The sequence below is a fragment of the Panicum virgatum genome, chromosome 6K, assembly GCF_016808335.1.
Source record: "Panicum virgatum strain AP13 chromosome 6K, P.virgatum_v5, whole genome shotgun sequence".
Classification (NCBI taxonomy): domain Eukaryota; kingdom Viridiplantae; phylum Streptophyta; class Magnoliopsida; order Poales; family Poaceae; genus Panicum; species Panicum virgatum.
In genome coordinates, this window is record NC_053141.1 from 26,316,477 (window position 1) to 26,334,137 (window position 17,661).

A 17,661-nucleotide genomic window follows, 5' to 3' on the forward strand; every position below is an offset into this window, starting at 1 on the left:
TGAGGGCCAGAACTTGGCATTCCAGATCAACATGGCGGGACCCATGCGCCGCCGTGTCGAGCAGAGGAAAGAGGCTGCTTCTGGCAAACGGCCCCAGGATGAACATGAGCCGGAGCAGCAACATGTCACTGAAGAACAAGATCGTCATATCCACAATCAACTCCCAGCTTCTAATCAGCTTCTGGAAAAATACCAGTATCAGTACAAGTTGCACCGCCGATATGAGTCGGAAGAGGACGAGTATGAGCATCGCACAGGGAGAACGCTGGGGAGACGCCAGGCTATATGCGACCACTGGCATTGCCCGTTCTTCAGGTACTGTTGGAATTCCGGCATGAGCCGTTTGCCTACTATCGATGATTGCTTGGAGTGCAGGCCTCGGGGACGCCATCCAGGTGAGACGTCGGTGTTCCACTGCTTGGGGCCCAAAACACGTGACGACGACCATATTGAGCGGCCATCCAGGGACGATCTTGAGCTAGAAGAGGAAGACAAGTATCATCGTCCACGATGGTGTCCTGACGGGCTCAGCCACTCACAGAAGCGCCGAGTGCAGCGTCTACGCAATCTCGAAGAGGCAGAAGCAAGGTACCTCGACGTGCTGAGGAAAGCACGTTCGGATCTCGCGGAGCAAGTCAGGCACCCGCGAAAGGGTGGAAAGGCATCCTCCAAGGAAGGAGTGGTGCCCCAAGCAGCCAAGAGCCGATGAAAAGCCATCGGCTGATGTGAATATGGTGTTCGTGCTCCCGTCGGAGTTTCGGGCGCCCCAACCCGAGGAATTGGCTGTCGCGCAGCTGGATCTTGGACCACAGCCGATCATCTTCGAGAAGCCAAAGGAGAAAAGCTACAATCACTTGAAGGGATTGTATCTCAAGGGCCTCATCGATGGCAAGCCTGTGAACAGGATGTTGGTCGACACTGGCGCTGCAGTCAATTTGATGCCGTACTCAGTGCTGCGCCGATTGGGTCGTTCCGCTGCTGATCTTATCAAGACCAATGTGATGCTCAATGATTTCAATGGTTAGCCGTCGGAGGCATAGGGTGTCCTCAATGTGGAGTTGACAGTTGGCCGCAAGACCATCCCAACCTTGTTCTTCATCGTCAACAGTAAGAGTACATACACAGTGCTGCTTGGGAGGGATTGGATCCACGCCAATTGTTGTGTTCCTTCCACGATGCACCAGTGCTTGGTCCAGTGGGATGGTGATGAAGTATAGGTGGTCCACGCAGATGACTCCAGCGAGGTTTCGCTCGCAGACATGAACGCCTGGGACGCGGAAGGTCAAGAGCCGATCTCAGGGATCACGCTGGAAGACTGTGATCGGATTGAAGCGACAAAAAACGGGTTGAGGCTGGTCTTATCCATTGGCCTCACAGAGTAAACACATCCTGGCAAGCTACGGAATCCAGCAAGATTAGAGAGGCCGGTCCCAGAAATCGGCCCAAAAAATGAGTAATATATATTTGGAGTTAAAATTGTTACATTATGTACAAACAATGGCCTGCTCTGGTAGTTGGTCAGTTGTTGAGCATTCAGTTTTGAATGATAATGGAAATACAGGAACGGCCAGCCCGTACGGTTGGCCGGAAAATGTTTCTTGTTATCTCCCTGTGTTTGCTGTCGATGTTGATCTTTCAGACGACGGCAAGTTAGGGTACGGGTTTACGTCAGCTGACGATTTGGAGGAAGTTGATATCGGTCCCGGGGACAAGCCGCGACCGACGTTTATCAGCAAAAGGTTAGACCCGATCTTGCGTGAGCAGATGATAGCACTATTGAAGGAGTACCTGGACTGTTTCGCATGGGATTATACTGAGATGCCCGGCCTGGATAGAAACATAATCGAGCATAGGCTCCCGCTTGAGAAGGGATTTCGGGCGGTCCAGCAACCAGCACGTCAGATGAAGGCCGAAGTCCTAGAGGAGGTTAAGAAAGAGGTGCAAAAGATGCTGGATGCAGGATTCATCAGGCCATGTCGGTATGCGGAGTGGATCTCCAGCGTGGTCCCTGTACAGAAGAAAGATGGCCGATGGCGAGTCTGCATGGATTTCAGAGACCTCAACAAGGCAATGCCAAAAGATGAGTATCCGATGCCTGTTGCGGAAACATTGATCAACGCAGCGGCCGGTCATAAGATGATGAGTTTTATGGATGGTAATACTGGCTACAACCAGATTTTTATGGCCCCAGAGGATATACACAAGACCGCGTTCAGAGTACCAGGCGCGGTCAGATTGTTCGAGTACTTGGTTATGACCTTTGGATTGAAAAATGTCGGTGCAATGTATCAACGCGCTATGAATTACATTTTTCATGATCTCATCGGCAAATTGGTAGAGATCTACATTGATGATGTCGTGGTCAAGTCCACATCGGCTGGGGGACATTTGGAAGACTTGTGTCAGGTCTTGGAGCGGACTCGAAGGTTTGGGCTCAGAATGAACCCAAAGAAATGCGCCTTTGGTGTATCGGCCAGTCAGTTCTTAGGATTCCTGGTGCATGAGCGGGGGATCGAGATCGGCTTGAAGAGTCAAGAAGTTGTAAGGACAATGAGGCCGCCTACTATGAAAAAAGATTTGCAGAAGCTCATCGGCAAAATCAACTTTGTCAGACGATTTATCTCCAATCTGTCTGGGCGCATCGAGCCGTTCATGGGTTTGGTGAAAGTCAAGTCTGATGCTGAGTTTCGCTGGGGGTAGAGCAACAGTAGGCTTTTGATGAAATCAAAGAATATCTATCGAAGCCTCCAGTGTTGGTTCCACCCCAGCAAGATAGGCCCTTCTACGTGTACCTGTCCGTGGGTGACACTTCCATTGCTTCAGTATTGGTTCAGAAGCACGATGGCTAGCAGTGGGTGGTTTTCTACCTCAGCAGGCGCATGTTAGACGCCGAGATCAGGTATCTCGAGATCAAGAAGCTTTGCCTTTGTTTATTCCTTTACATGCACAAAGCTTCGTCATATTTTGCTCTCCGCGGAAACGATTGTAATCTGCAAATCGGATGTCATAAAGTATATGCTGTCGGCTCCAGTTCTGAAAGGCCGGCTCGAGAAGTGGATGTTTGCATTGTTAGAATTCGATATCCGATATCAGCCTGCGAAGGCAGTCAAAGGACAGGCACTGGCGGATCTCGTGGCAGACAGGATCAGCACCAATGTGGCTGCACTGTTTATACATGCCTGGGCCATGTTTTTTGACGGATCGGCTTGTGATGATGGGTGCTGTGTAGGAATTCTTTTGGTATCGCCTCGTGGGGTGACTTATTCTTTTTCCATCAGGATGACTACTCCATGCACCAATAATTTAGCAGAATATGAGGCCGTTCGCAAGGGGATGGAATTACTTCTGGAAGCTGGTGCGGAAGCAGTGGAAATATTTGGGGATTCGAAACTGGTGATATCTCAGCTCACAGAAGAATATAAATGTGAGAGCGAGGCTCTTTTTCCGATATGGATGCAGTGCCATGAGTTGATGTCACAATTTAGGTACATTAATTTCCACTGGATACGGAAGACTTTGAATAGTGAAGCCAATGATTTGGCACAGATGGCTTCCGGATATAAGGAAACAGCCGATGGGGTCGATGTGGAGGTTCAGTTTCTAGAACCTGGAGACTGGAGAGCCGATATCTTCAATTATTTGAAGGATTCAGCTCGGGGGGCACCCAGAAGGATAAGACTCAAAGCTATGAAGTATGTTTTGATTGGGGACGACATGTTCTGCAGGACTTTGGGAGGACTGCTGCTTAAATGTTTAGGGCCTTCAGAGTCAAATCGGCTCTTGCATGAGGTTCATGAAGGAGCCTGCGGTACTCATCAATCGGCTCATAAGATGAAATGGCTGATTAGACGATCGAGATATTACCGGCCTACCATTCTTGAGGATTGCTTCAAATATTACAAGGGATATCAGGCATGTCAGAGATTCGGCAAAATTCAGATGGTGCCGGCATCAGTAATGAATCCTATTATTAAGCCATGGCCATTCAGGGGTTGGGCCATGGATATGATCGGCCAGATTAACCCGCCGTCTAGCAAAGGTCACCAATGGGTGTTAGCTATTACAGATTATTTCACAAAATGGGTAGAGGCGGTACCCATGAGATCGGTGGCGTCAAGAGATGTGATCAGTTTCGTTAAAGAGCACATCATTCATAGGTTCAGGATTCCTCAAACCATTACGACCGATGAAGGATCGGTCTTTATATCGGAGGAATTTAGAAAGTTTGCCGATGACACGGGGTTCAAGCTGATCAGATCATCCCCATATTATGCCCAGGTCAACGCACTTCCTGGGGCAGTGGTCCAACCAGAGCCTTATCAAGCTGATCAAGAGGAAGATTGATGAACATCCTAGGCGCTGGCATGAGGTGTTGTCAGAGGCTTTGTGGACATATCGAATTTCATGTCACGGGTCCATCAAGACAGCACCATACCATCTGGTCTACGGTCAAGATGCTGTGTTACCATGGGAGATCACAACCGGATCAAGGTGTGTTGAGTTTCGGAATGATCTATCGGCTGAAGAGTATACAGCCTTGATGAACGATAATGTGGAAGATCTTACAGAGCTAAGACTTTGGTCACTTGAGAAGATTAAGGAAAATAAGGCTAAAGTTGCTCGTGCATACAACAAAAAGGTCAAGCCGAAAGAATTCCAGGTTGGAGACCTAGTTTGGGAGGCAGTGTTACCATTGGGAACTAAAGATAGAAAATATGGTAAGTGGTCTCCAACTTGGCATGGACCGTACAAGTTTGATCAGGTTTTACCTGGAAATGCATACATGCTTGAGGAATTGGATGGTGTTAAGTTTCCTGTGGCGGTCAATGGCCAACACCTCAAGAAGTATTTCCCGAGCATGTGGGAAGGCGAGTGATAAGAGCCGATGAGATCCATCTGGCTGCATTATAAAAGGCCAACACGTTGAGTTGGCCGGATAAAAAAAATAATAAAAAAAATGAAAATGAAATAGGCCAACACGTTGAGTTGGCCAGTAAAAAAAGGAAAGGCCAACACGTTGAGTTGGCCAGTAAAAAATATATGAGAAGTAAGACAGTCGATGTGCAACCATCGACTTAACATGATTTTAATGAGTACAAGTTTCAGGTTTAACAGGCAACATTAAATGTTTTCTGAATTGTTCTACTAGTTCAGGAACTTTTCTATGGCATGGATGGCTTCTGCGCGTACGGCGTCGGCTCTTGCGATGATCGTTTCGTCATCTTTGTCATCACCTGTTATTATCTGTTGGCTTAAGGTGCTTATCTCTGCAAACTCTGCCCATATCTGTTTGGTCATTTCCTGGGTTTCTTGCTTGGAGCTTGCAATCGAGGCTTTCTTCTCCTGGATCAGTCTTCGGATGGTGCGGACCTTTTCTTCTAGTTCCATCAGTTCTTTTTCCAAGAGGTTGAGTCGCTGTGTACTCTCGGAGATGTCAGCTTTAGCATCCAGAGTTGCTTTCTTTTGGTTGAGTAGTTTGCATTTCTAAGCAATGTCGGCTTTCAGAGGGATCTGAGAATGACGTAATTCTATTCTCTGTTGCGCTGCTTTCACTTCTGCCCGAAAGAAGGGAGGATGGTCGGCTGGCCAAAGCTTGACCCCAAGTGATTCTGGGAGTTGGGATTCTATCTGCTCGAGGATTTTCTATATTTCTCTGGAGTCATCGACCAGGGTACTGATTGGAGCAGAGAGCAGACCCTTAATGAGTTGAAGCTGGTCTGCCAGGTTAGCCGATTGCTGTGGAGTTGGTACTTTTGCTCCAGGGGTAGTCATACCCATTGATGCTGGGTCAAAGGAGAGCAAGATTGAAATATCAAAGCCCTATGAAAATATTGGAGTTAGTTTGGGGGCAAAGTGCATTAATGGAGTTATCGGCTGATTTAGAATTGGCTCTTGTAATGTTACCTATTCTGAAAAGGAAGTAATGGTCGGACCAAGTGCGATTGTTCCAGTTGATTTTGAGGCAATGACAAGGGCATTAGCTATGTTGGCCTGTTCGTCACGCGTCTCCACCAGAGCATCAGGAGTTGCAGATGATTCATGTTGTTCTGGGCTTTCAGTACTGGTGATGTCTTCGGCTGTTTCCTGAAAATAGAATTACGGTCAACCAGAATATCTATGCATAAGGAAAAAGTTTCAGGAAAGATAAATTACCTGGTTGGAGTTAGATTCTGATGGATTCAGGGAAGGTTGTGCTATTTTCTTGATGATTCGCCTCGCGATGATCTTCCTTTTCTTAGTCGGGACTCGGGGGCAATATTTGCAGAAATTTGTCTCCGCTTAGAAGCCGACTGTAGTACGTCTGACTGAACAGTCATTATTACTTTGTTCATCGATGGCGATCCCTTACAAAAAAGAACATCAGGGGCAGTTGGAAGAAAGTGGAATGGTTCCCCGTTATTTGTCATGGGTTCTGAACCATCTTATTGCTGCAAGCAAGGTGAGCAAGGTTAGTCAAGAGAAGTGGGAGAGGGCTTAAAAAGAATAAGAGCACAGATTCAGTACCTCTTCCTCAGGGATTGCATTTGCTGCAGTAGAGGGCCTAAAGCTCTTCTGAATACATGAGTTTTCCACATTTCCCACCAAGTGTTGAAGCCGATTGGAGAGGAAGTGAAAGATAGATCGGCTGGTATTGGAATGTGGAGATTGTCAAACATGTTGTAGCATCTTGAACTGGTAAGACAGTCAGGTAGATCGGCTCTACTCTCCACCAACTGGTGAATATGGAAGTGGGGAGGGACTTGTCCTAGGCCGAATTGCCGAGCTGCTATGACCGGTTGATAGGCTTCATAACCTGGTTTGATGATTCTGTTGGAAGTGCTTATGCCGACAGGAAGGAAGCCAGGTCGGATCATTAGAGAATATAGATGCCGAGTGTTGTCGTCATCGGCAAAACTATCCAGCCTGAAGGCAGTTGGGTTCCCAAAGGCTTCAGATTCAGTGAATGGAAAATAAAGGGGATTATTTAGGCCTTTGTAGAAAATTCTAAACCAGTTTGCTGCATCTGTTGAGTTTAGTTTGCTACTTGGAAGACTGAACAGAGCTTGGCCATAGCTGGTGCATCTAATTGGATTGCCATTTTCATCAGGGAAGGAATTCTTGGTTAGGTTTTGAAAGTTTGGGATCTGATGCTGAAAGTAGAGTTGTGCCCATAGCTGAATAAACCACCAAGGGCCTCCAGTTTTGAGTTTCTTTTGGTTGAGCAAATTAGTTGTCATCAAATGGAGATATCTGTATGTTTCTCCAAGGCCGGTGCGGTTGCCATGGGCCAGATGGTAGGCCAAAGGGAGGTAATTCTTAGTTGGAGCTAAGGAAGGACCACCGAAAATGAAATGTTCTAGCCAGAGATTTAAGAAGGCTGTGTGTTCCTTTTTAGTTACTGGGCCTTTTGTCTTCATGTGCTGGTTCATGTAAGTGCTCCAGTTTGTGTAATCTGCCTTGGATGATAGTTTGAAGGGGACTTCTACCATTCTGTGAGCAGCAGGATTGGGAGATTCGATGTCAAGGCTAGTAATCATGGTAACGTCTAGCAGAGTAGGGGTCATGAGTCTGTGACCAAAGAGAAAGCAGTTCAGAGCGTCAGACCAAAAATAGCCGATGGTCTTCAGAAGGTTTTCATCTTTGTCGAGAGGAGACAATGATAAACTAAGTGCATCAGCTATGTTTAACTCCTGCCACAAAGGCATATGAGCTTTTGCTACTCTGCTATACCATGTAGTCCAGCTTTCAAGTGGATTGGGCCAGGCTCTTAGGCAGTCGGCCTAGGAGTTCAGATCAATGTTTTGACTTATGAAAGGGATCCTATTTGCTTCACAGGAGATTAAATCTGTGGGATTTTCATAAGTTCGTGGGCCAAGACAAAAGGATTTGGGATTGGAAGGATGAGGTAGAATGATGTCTGACACCTGAAGTTTAGAGATTCAGAAATTTACATGTGGTGTCATATTTCAGAGTTTAATTTGTTGGAGGCTTAACGGGCTAAAGAAAGTTAAAGGGGCAGGCTGAATATTACCTTCAGGCCGCAGATTGCCGCATCATCGGTTGCAGAATTCGTTGTTTGAGCTGCAGAGTCCGCCATGGTTCAGATCTGCTGACTTAGGGTTTGGTTGTTCTATAGGTTCCGATTCGAATTCTGGATGCTTGGAGAGTCTTTGCTCGAACTTATAGAGTGGGATTTTCAAATTGCCTTCGGATTTGGAGTATCTATTTCGAGTTGGGTTCAAAGTGGAAGTGGTGTTCTGTTCTTGTGCGGGTTGCTTCCAGTTTGAATTTTATCAGCTCTTGTATATTAATGAAGCCTGATGCGGTGCCATCGGCTTTTTGTGGGATAATTCAAACAAGTAAGATTAAAGGATAATAAGCTTCATTAAAAGTTGGATTTTTACAAAAGAGCCGATTTGACAAAGGGAGAATCCTTCGGCTTTACAGTACTACTTCTACAGTTCTACCTACGTCTACCGCTCGTAGGTACTTAGTACCTACGGCGCTTGGGGCTTCGAGCCGGCGCATCTCCGTCGTCGCTGCCGCCGTCAAAGGCGCTGCTGCCGCCGTCGGTCTCGCCGCCGCTGCTCTGGACGCCGCCGCCGCTGCTTTCTTCCTCGCTGTCCTCCTCGGAGGACCCGAGGAATTGGAAGGGGTTTCCTCCCATCGGGTCGTTGCCATTGGAGGAGGAGCCGATCTCCTCTTCCGAGGAGGAATCGGCTCCATCCCAGGAGGAGTCTTCCACGCTGCTGCTCTCCGGCTCCTCCTGGAACAGGAGTCGGAGGTCTTCGCCTTCAGTTTGGGGCTCGTCGTCTTCGTAGGCGATCCCGAAGTCGAACTCCTCTGCATCCCAGTGTAGAGGAGCAAGCGCCTCGTACGCCGCCGCCGGGTCGTACTCCGGCGTCGGTTCCCGACTCTCATGAATGGAGTCAAGGGAGGAGGCGGAGAGGTTTGAAGAGGAAGGGAAAGAAGAATAGTCGATGGAGTTGGAGCCGGAGGAGGAGGAAATCACCATGGCTACAGAAGGTTGGGGTTTTCTGCGCTACTTGGCTTTGGGAGGAAGATGAGTTTGCCGTGAAAGGAGTCGATTCGAGATGAGATTAAATAGTAAAAAAATGGAAGACGGATCGGCAGTTTCACATTCTACGAGGAGCAAGTTACAGAGACGTTGCGTCGTCCTTGGTGGTTGCAGTGAGTTTTAATGGGCAATAACGGGAAGATGAACCAACAGAGTGGTTTTGGAATTATCATTGCCAAAACCAGGGGGGCATGTGTTATCGCCATAAATTATCATTGCCAAAACCAGGGGGGCCCGACATAAAATCACATAAAATATCAGAGCGATGATTCAGGCACAATTGAACCAAGTGTAGCCCAAGAACCAACCCAAACCCATTCAAGACAAGGCAAGCCCCAGCATTCAGACAATAGGAGGCCCAAGACAGCCCGTTGGAAGAAGTTGGGGGCCGTTGGAGCCTCGGGCAGGCCGACCGACCTACTGGGTCGGCCGACCTGGCCCGTGGGCCCCACCGCCTCAACAGGCCATGTGTCACCTCCTCATTGGATGCCTGTGGCGGTTCTGCAAGCTTCACCCCTTGGCTCCCTGCTATAAATACAAGGGGGGGTGGAGAATAGGACACACACACCACACCTCACTCACCTCTTGCTTCATCTTTAGGCTTAGTGGATTTTAGGAGAAATCTAGGAGTCTTTGAGTCGCCGGTGTTGCTCAAGAGTTCTGGTATGGGTTCATTTCTAGCTCTCTCTTGTAATATTCGGTTGTTTGTAATAGAATTAGACTATGGTTTCCGATATCTGCTTGAAGTATATTCTGAGTTATCGGATATATGCTTCTTGATATGGTTGCGTTATTGTTCAATGCTTGCATTGCATGATCGCCCTGTGCTTGCGATGGTTAACATATCGGCCTTAGAACTCTATCAACTGCTCCAGTATTTGTATGTTTGCTCTAGTGTGATGTCTGTCCATCCGAAGGGTGGGGGCTCCGCGCGGGACACTAGAGTATCCCTAACTAGTGTAGACATTGTGTCTAGATTAGCTAAGAGTTGCTGGATGTCAACTATACCCACGATTTGTAGAGGTAGCCGGCAGGTGGTGAGAGCCCCGTTCGAGCCCTAGTAATCCTCCACGTTCGGTATGGGGGGTATGAGGTGCATAAAGCCGCCGGGCTGTACGGGCTCCTCCTGTTGCTTCGATAGCGGTCTCTCTGCTGTGTAGTTTAATCTCTGATGATCTAACCATAAGATGGCATAGATATAGCTAGCCTAGCACAGTTGACTCGAGCTCTAACTTCTGCCTTGCTCCCAGCCTAGAGCATATTTTATCTTTTCTTTTATTTATTTATCCAGAGGATAGTTTGTGTGTGTGTCACACTACCTCCTACCATGTTATATATCTTACCCCTGTTTATGCATGAGAATATCCAATCTAGATAAAGTTCATCAACTAGTCTATATCTCTTCACTCACCGCCTTCCCTGCGGAAATATAAATGACATCCTGGTATACTCCCGAGTAAAATGCTACAGCGGTATTCCGTGCGCTTGCGAATTTATTTGTGGTTCATGAAATACTGCCGCCCTAAATTGGCGTCTGCGGGCATCATCGCTGCTTTCCCGGTGGTGACGTTGGTAGGCGCCAACAGATATCCTCTGCTTGAGTTCCATGCGAAGAAGGGATGTGAGTGGCCGACATGTGGGGCCGGCCGGTCTAGGTTGCTGCCATTTCTCCACTGCCTTCTCGTGGACGATCCTGATTCAATCCTGAGGTCGGTAGTGGTTGCGTAGCTCCAACAGTGACAGTTAGGGGACAGCTAGCCTCCTGGCTCTAGCTCGCCTCGGCCATCCGTTGTTTTGACACGTTTGTGGACGGCTGTATGTTGTCCCTCAAGTCGGTTTGGTTCCTGATTCTCTAGTTAGTCACTGCATGTGGACCCAATTGAACTTGGTGCACGTCTTTCGGTCTTAGCTTGTGACACTTGTGCAAGACACATGTTCTTTGCTTGATCTTGTGTTCAGGACCATCCTTGTAAAGTTGAACGGCGAAATTCTAGGCTGGCCGGCCTAGGAATTCTCCCATTTTTGGCTCATTTTGGTATATGTTGCACTTTGAATAAAATATTTACCAAAATTCGTGGAACTCGTTATTGTTAGTGAAAGTAATGGTGTTATGGTCCTGAAAGTATGAAATCCGAAGGAGTATTGGCGGTAGAATTCACTGAAAAGGACCGCCAGCAAGGAGCCGCCGCCACCGTCGCTCGAGGGAGAGGGAGACGAGCTGCCATCGGATCTGCCTGCCCCAGAGCTGGATCTGGCCTCCCCAAGCATCGACCGAGCTCGAGCTCGAGGGAGAGGAGTCGCACGCCGCCTCCTCTGCTAGAGCTCGAGGGAGAGGAGAGGGAGGAGCCACTGCCATCACTCGTGGGAGGGGAGTCGCGCCGCCTCCGGATTCATAATGGATGGGCCCTGCGTGGCGGCCAGAGCAGGAGCGGAGGGCGGGGGTGGGAGCGGGACGGGAAGGAGGGCCAGAGCAGGAGGGAATGGGAAACGGACGCTGTGGAGAGAGAGAGAGAGTTAGGGAATGTTAGGGTTTTCTTCTTTATATAGTTGTTCTCAGCAACTGGCCTCGTTTGGGCTCGGTCCATTAACCGAGGCGAACCTTTATAAGGCGTTTGCCTCCGAAAATAAGGGTATTAACCGAGATGGACATTTTAAGACATCTGCTTCGATTAATGGATTTTGGGAGGCGATTTTTTGTAACCACATCGGTTAATAAAAAATGACCGCCTTGGTTAATCTTAAGCATTAATCGAGGCGGTTTTTTATCATGCCCGCCTTCGAGGCTATTTTTAAAGGTCACAAGAAACACAAGTTCATACTCAGTTCAGAACAAGATAAAGGTAGGGAGAAAGGAAGAAGTTAGCAGCTCAGCTCTAATGTACTTAAGTTAGTCACGTAGCTCACATTGGACTCTATACTTTACACATGAAAACTCCTACTTTAACAAATCCAGCACTACCGGGAGATCGCAATTAGCTGGCAGAATAAATCTGACAACCATACAGCTCTTTATAGGCCTCCTGCCCCCTAACCGAATGTGGAGGATTACTAGGGTGCGGACAGGGCTGTCAGAACCTGCCGGCTTCCTCTACTAACCGTGGGATAGGGCAACATCCAGGAACAATTAATTAACCCAGACACCACATCTGCGCTAAGAAGCAATACTCTAGTATCCCGCGGAGAGCCCCCACCCTTTTGGATGGACAGACATCATACTAGAGTAAACATACGAATACTGGAGCGGGCACAGATGTGATGAAGCTATTCCACTAATCATGCAAAAGCATAGCACAACAACATAAACTGATCATGAAGTATATGCCTGACACTGCAGAATATAAGTCATGCAAACATGAATAACTATAAGATATATCTAATACAAATGACCGAGAATTACAAAGGAGAGTTAGAAACGAACTCATACCGAAACTCCAGTGTGACTTTGAGTACCCGATGACTACTACTTTCAGCCTAAACTCCACTAACCTATATAGCTAAACAAGAAAGGAGCTTGAGCTTGTGAACTTGTGGTGTATCTTGATTCTTGCCCTCCTCCTCTCATATTTATAGGAGAGAGCCATGAGTTGCACGGCGCCGAGCTGCAGCTATGCCTCCAAGAACCTCCATTGGGAGCCAATCAGGAGCTGCCATGTCAATGGAGTAAGGCGGTGGGGACAAGGTGGGCTCGGCTGACCGGGCCGGTTGGCCGACGACGCAACTGCCCCGACCGCCCCCAACTTTGGCTGGTGGGCTGTCCTGATGTCCCTTATGTCCAAACCAAGTGCTAGGCCTTGTCCTAAACTAGTTTAGTGTTACATGTGCACCTATTTTGATCCATTTGAGCCTAATTCTCATGCTCTAGTTTGTCGACGATTTTACCTTGGATCAAAATGTGCTTGGAACCTGCATTTTAGTTTGATACCGATCTTGCATATTTTCAAAGGGTATATTGGGTTTTGATCTTTATTTGGATGAAGATGCATGTAAGAAATGCAAACTCACACAATTTTTTGATCAATTTGATACTTGAAAATAGTCATTATCTAAATTCTGCTACACTAATCCAACTCATCTCGGCTATCATTTGGACACTGCCTCAAATATATTCTATCTATGAATTTTCACTATGATTTGGATATCTTGGGTGTGGTTTGGACTACATCCATTGGACTTAGAAATCCTACAAGTATGAACTTACAAACATTGTTAGTCCAATTAATTATATTGTCACACAATTATCAAAATCACAAAAAATAGCCTAATACGGCCATATTCCTTATAGGCCAACATACCGATACCATTGTTGGGCTGCTCCTGGGCTGTGGCATGCTGTGCTGGAGATCATTTCACGGGTGGAGGCGTACGTCGCTGCCGTGGCCACCGGGCAACTCTCTGGTCTGGCGAGACCTCCATTTCCATTGATCCCGATAGCTATATCACCATCGTTTCTTGCTGGGTTGGTGGTGGTGCTAGGCAGGAATTTCTAGGCAAAAGCCATTCCTGGTATTGATGCTTCAAAAATTTTCAACACGTAGCAACACACGGGTACGGATCTAGCCTAAACTACTGAAGTGGTAGTACAAAATCTACACATTTGTATACTTTTCAAACTATTATCATATTTTAAGGTCTTAATCTTTCAAAAGGTTACTTGATCTAGGTTACAGCTATAATTAATATCTAGGGTGTTACATTATATTCCATACTCAATGATGATATAGTTTGATTTCTCATTGTATTTTTTATCAACATTATAATTACTTACTTCACATTATTTCATATACCAAATACTATATGAAACGTATTGCTAGAATCATGATAAACATGTCGAGTTGGAGATCATGTGATACAGTACAAGTGCTTAATATGCTGTCAATAGATTAAATCAATTATTTAAGCATCTTAATCACTACAAATGAAAAAACTCAAAACTATCTCGTCGAGGGCTACAATTTTTATACAAAAATCATCTCCATCCGAGTTCGTATGAAAAAATTATCATTTTTCTAAGGTCAGACCTTGTCACGCCGGCGGGGAGGCATGACAAGACTGTACTGTCACATAGGCGAGAGTGGCGTGACAAGCTTAACATGTGGAATATGTGTTGGCAGACCCCAAGCATGCCAACATGGCATACCTTGTCACATCAATTCATGTGGCGCGACAGAGTGTTTTTGTGATGCCACGCTGCTCGGCGTGACCAAAAAGGTTAGACTTACAAATATTTGTCCGGATAAGTTATTTTTAAAATTAAATTGAAAAATAGTTTAAAACTAAAAAATATTTCTTCCGTTGCACAGCCCGCACAGGCCCAAAAATAGGCCTGGCGGTGGGGACACCGTCGGCCAAGGGCGGCGGCTTGACAACCGATTGGCCAGGAACCAGGTGGGGGAGTGGGGTTCTCTCGAACAGGGGCGGCACTGGGCCATGGATCTGGCGGTAGGAGCGGCCGGAGACTGAGAACATGGTGGCGGCGGGAGCGAGTGGTGCAAGCACTCCTCAGCGACGCCTCAGCTCGAACTTGTGCACGAGCGAGGAATAGACAGCCCTGGCAGCGATGGTGCTCAAGGCCACCGCCGGATCTCCATCTTGCCGACCACCACTGGTACTCCCGATCACCAGCTCCTCCACTGGTGGCAACAATCCTCGCGGTTGTGACAACTGCAATTGCCACAAAAAGGCGCAAGTCTGGCGATAGGCGCAACCACAGCTCCGACTCAAGCGCGCATGGCGTCTAGTCTAGCACCATCTTCGAGTGCCCCACAATGGGCCGAGTCCTACAACCCATGGACTGGGCTCGTGAAGGTGTGGCCCCTTCAACAGTGGTGTGTGCCTAGCATTGGCGGGCTCGGTCCACACCCCGGCTCTGCACCACCTCACGATGACGGCGTTCACCGCACCACCGGTCACCAACACCGAGATCTTCTCCAACTCCGCGGCGACCCATCCACCTACATTGTACAATGTGTTGCACGGCATGTCCACTCACGCTCCTAAGAGCTAGTATTATGAGGAGGTGGGAATTGCTGGCGTAATCTTATACGACAGAAAGATAGAAAGCAAGAGAGAGTGGAGCGAGTGGCTCACGAAACGTCTGCTTGAGCGGGCAAAGAGGTGCTACCACAGCTTCTATAGGCTGCGCTCTCTACTAATACATAGCCTTCCTCGGTCTAGTTAGGCCATTATGAGTGGAACGTTTGAGCCAGTCTCAATAGAATTTCACGAGAGTTTTATGAGCATTTAAGTTTGCTAATGCAGTAGTATATTTATGGAAAGTGAGAAGGAAGAGTTTCATGCGATATGAAGGGAGTTTTGTCCCCACGACACTCGTCTGGCACGATTACCTAATTTTTATTCTAATTAACTGTGCAATGAAATGATGGGACACTTTCCAAGACTGCCACATGGTCTAAACTGATTTTGGTTGATTAATAAAAGTATAGGTATTAATTGTGGTGCACTTGTCATTATGTAAAAAATGACCTATAGTGACGTGCACAAAGGTGACATGTTGTTGTACGTCACCTTTGTTATCTAGGTGACGCGCGAAGATGATACACGTCACATTTTACCTCTTGGTGGCCTCTCTAAAACGTTGCCTGTCACCTTTGTAATGATATAGGTGACGTGCAATATCAAAGCACGTCACATTTGTTATAGGTGACAGGCCACATTTATGGCCCGTCACCTATAAGTTTGATATAGGTGACAGGCAACATTAAAACACGTCACCTATAAGGTCAATATAGGTGATGGACTTTGATAAGTAAAAGGTAACAGACAACATCAAAGCACGTCACCTTTGTGATGACATAGGAGATGTGCAACATCAAGGCGTGTCACTTTTGTGACTTTTATTAATATTTGAACATGCAATTTTTAAAAAATTCAAATTGTCTCAAATCAAAAATTAGTCTATACAAAAATTGTAGGCCTCAACCAGATCTACAACTTTGTAGTTCAAAATTCTTTCAGTTGAAGTTGTTTTAGCACCCAAATATATAGTTTAAATTTTGAATTTCAAATTTTCAAAAATTTCAAATGACCTCAGATGAAGAAAAAATATATACGAAAGTTATAGCTCGCCACCAGATCTACAACTTTGTAGTTGAAAAGTTTTTCATTTGAGATCGTTATAGCTGTGAAACAGGTTATATAAGACATTAGAAAGTGATGATAAAAAGAAAATATCTCATTGTTGGTCACATGTGATGGTGTAGCCCAGTGGTAGGGAAGGGTATGCGCGAGGCTGAGGTTGTGGGTTCGAGTCCAGGTAATATCGGAAAAATCACACGCGCGCATATTCGCGCAAAATATATTTTTGGTTTTTATTCATCCTGCAAATATTTATTTTGGCATGCAAAAGAATGACGCCCGTCACCTATGTGTTGACATAGGTGATGGACTAAAAATAACATAGGTGATGGCTCATACTGATACCCGTCACCTTTTATATATATAGGAGACGGATTTTTGTCCGTCACTTTTCTGTTCTAATAAGTGACGATGTACAGGTGATGGGCATCGCGCCCGTCACCTTAGTGGGATGACGCCCGTCACTATTGGCCTCTTCTTTCATAGTGTGTATACTGGACAAAATGAGAGGAAATGAAAAATTTTATGGGTCACAATGATAGTTTAAATATATTTTTATATATAGCCTTGAGAACAGTGTAAAGCAAATTTTATCATAATAAAATCAATCTCTTCTGCCTCATAAATACTCTACCAATGTCATCATCACATTACCTAACATGGCATATTATCGAATGAGAATAAAACCCCGCCGAGAATGGCCTTATTATTAATTAGGCAAAATAATCATTCTGGTACTTCAACTTTACTCCAAGGGTCAAGGTGATCACTCAACTTTCAAAAAAATCAATTTAGTCCCTCAACTTTTGTTTTTTTGTCAAATTCATCCTTATATTAATGTGATGCTCCATAATACCATGCAACTTATGTGAAAGGTCATCTTTACCCTTTTTAAGATCACACAATACAACTCAGACACTCAGAATTTGCATGTTGAGCAATGCTGCAGAAATTTGATCAAATATGTGCATGTTATTCTTGTATGATCTAGATTTAATTAAATACAAATGGGCACTTCAATAAATACGAGAGACAATGAGCCAAGAGAAATAATAGTGGACCTATTATGTCGTACTCATACCATTAATTAATTACAGCAATACCATTAATAGAAATTGTGTATAAGGAGCCAAGGGTAAAAATGACATTTCACATTAGTCTCATGCTAGTAGGAAGAGCCACATCAGCACAAAGGATAAGTTTGACGCAAAAGTAAAAGTTGAGGGACTAGATTGATCAGTCTGAAAGTTGAGGGACTATGACACCTATTTTGCCTATTAATTATAAGGCAACGTATGCTATGCAAACCACCTTCGTATACAAACTATGGAGACACCAATCTGGACCACCGGATCAAGATCCAAGGGGTATGAGGAGGGGAGGTAATTTTATAATTAACCGCCCGCCCTTGAATTAGGTAATCACACTTTTACAAATCCACCCTCACACTCCCCCTGTGCCCCCCCGGGATCTTGCACTACTACAGCCACCCCTATCACCGCCGGTTC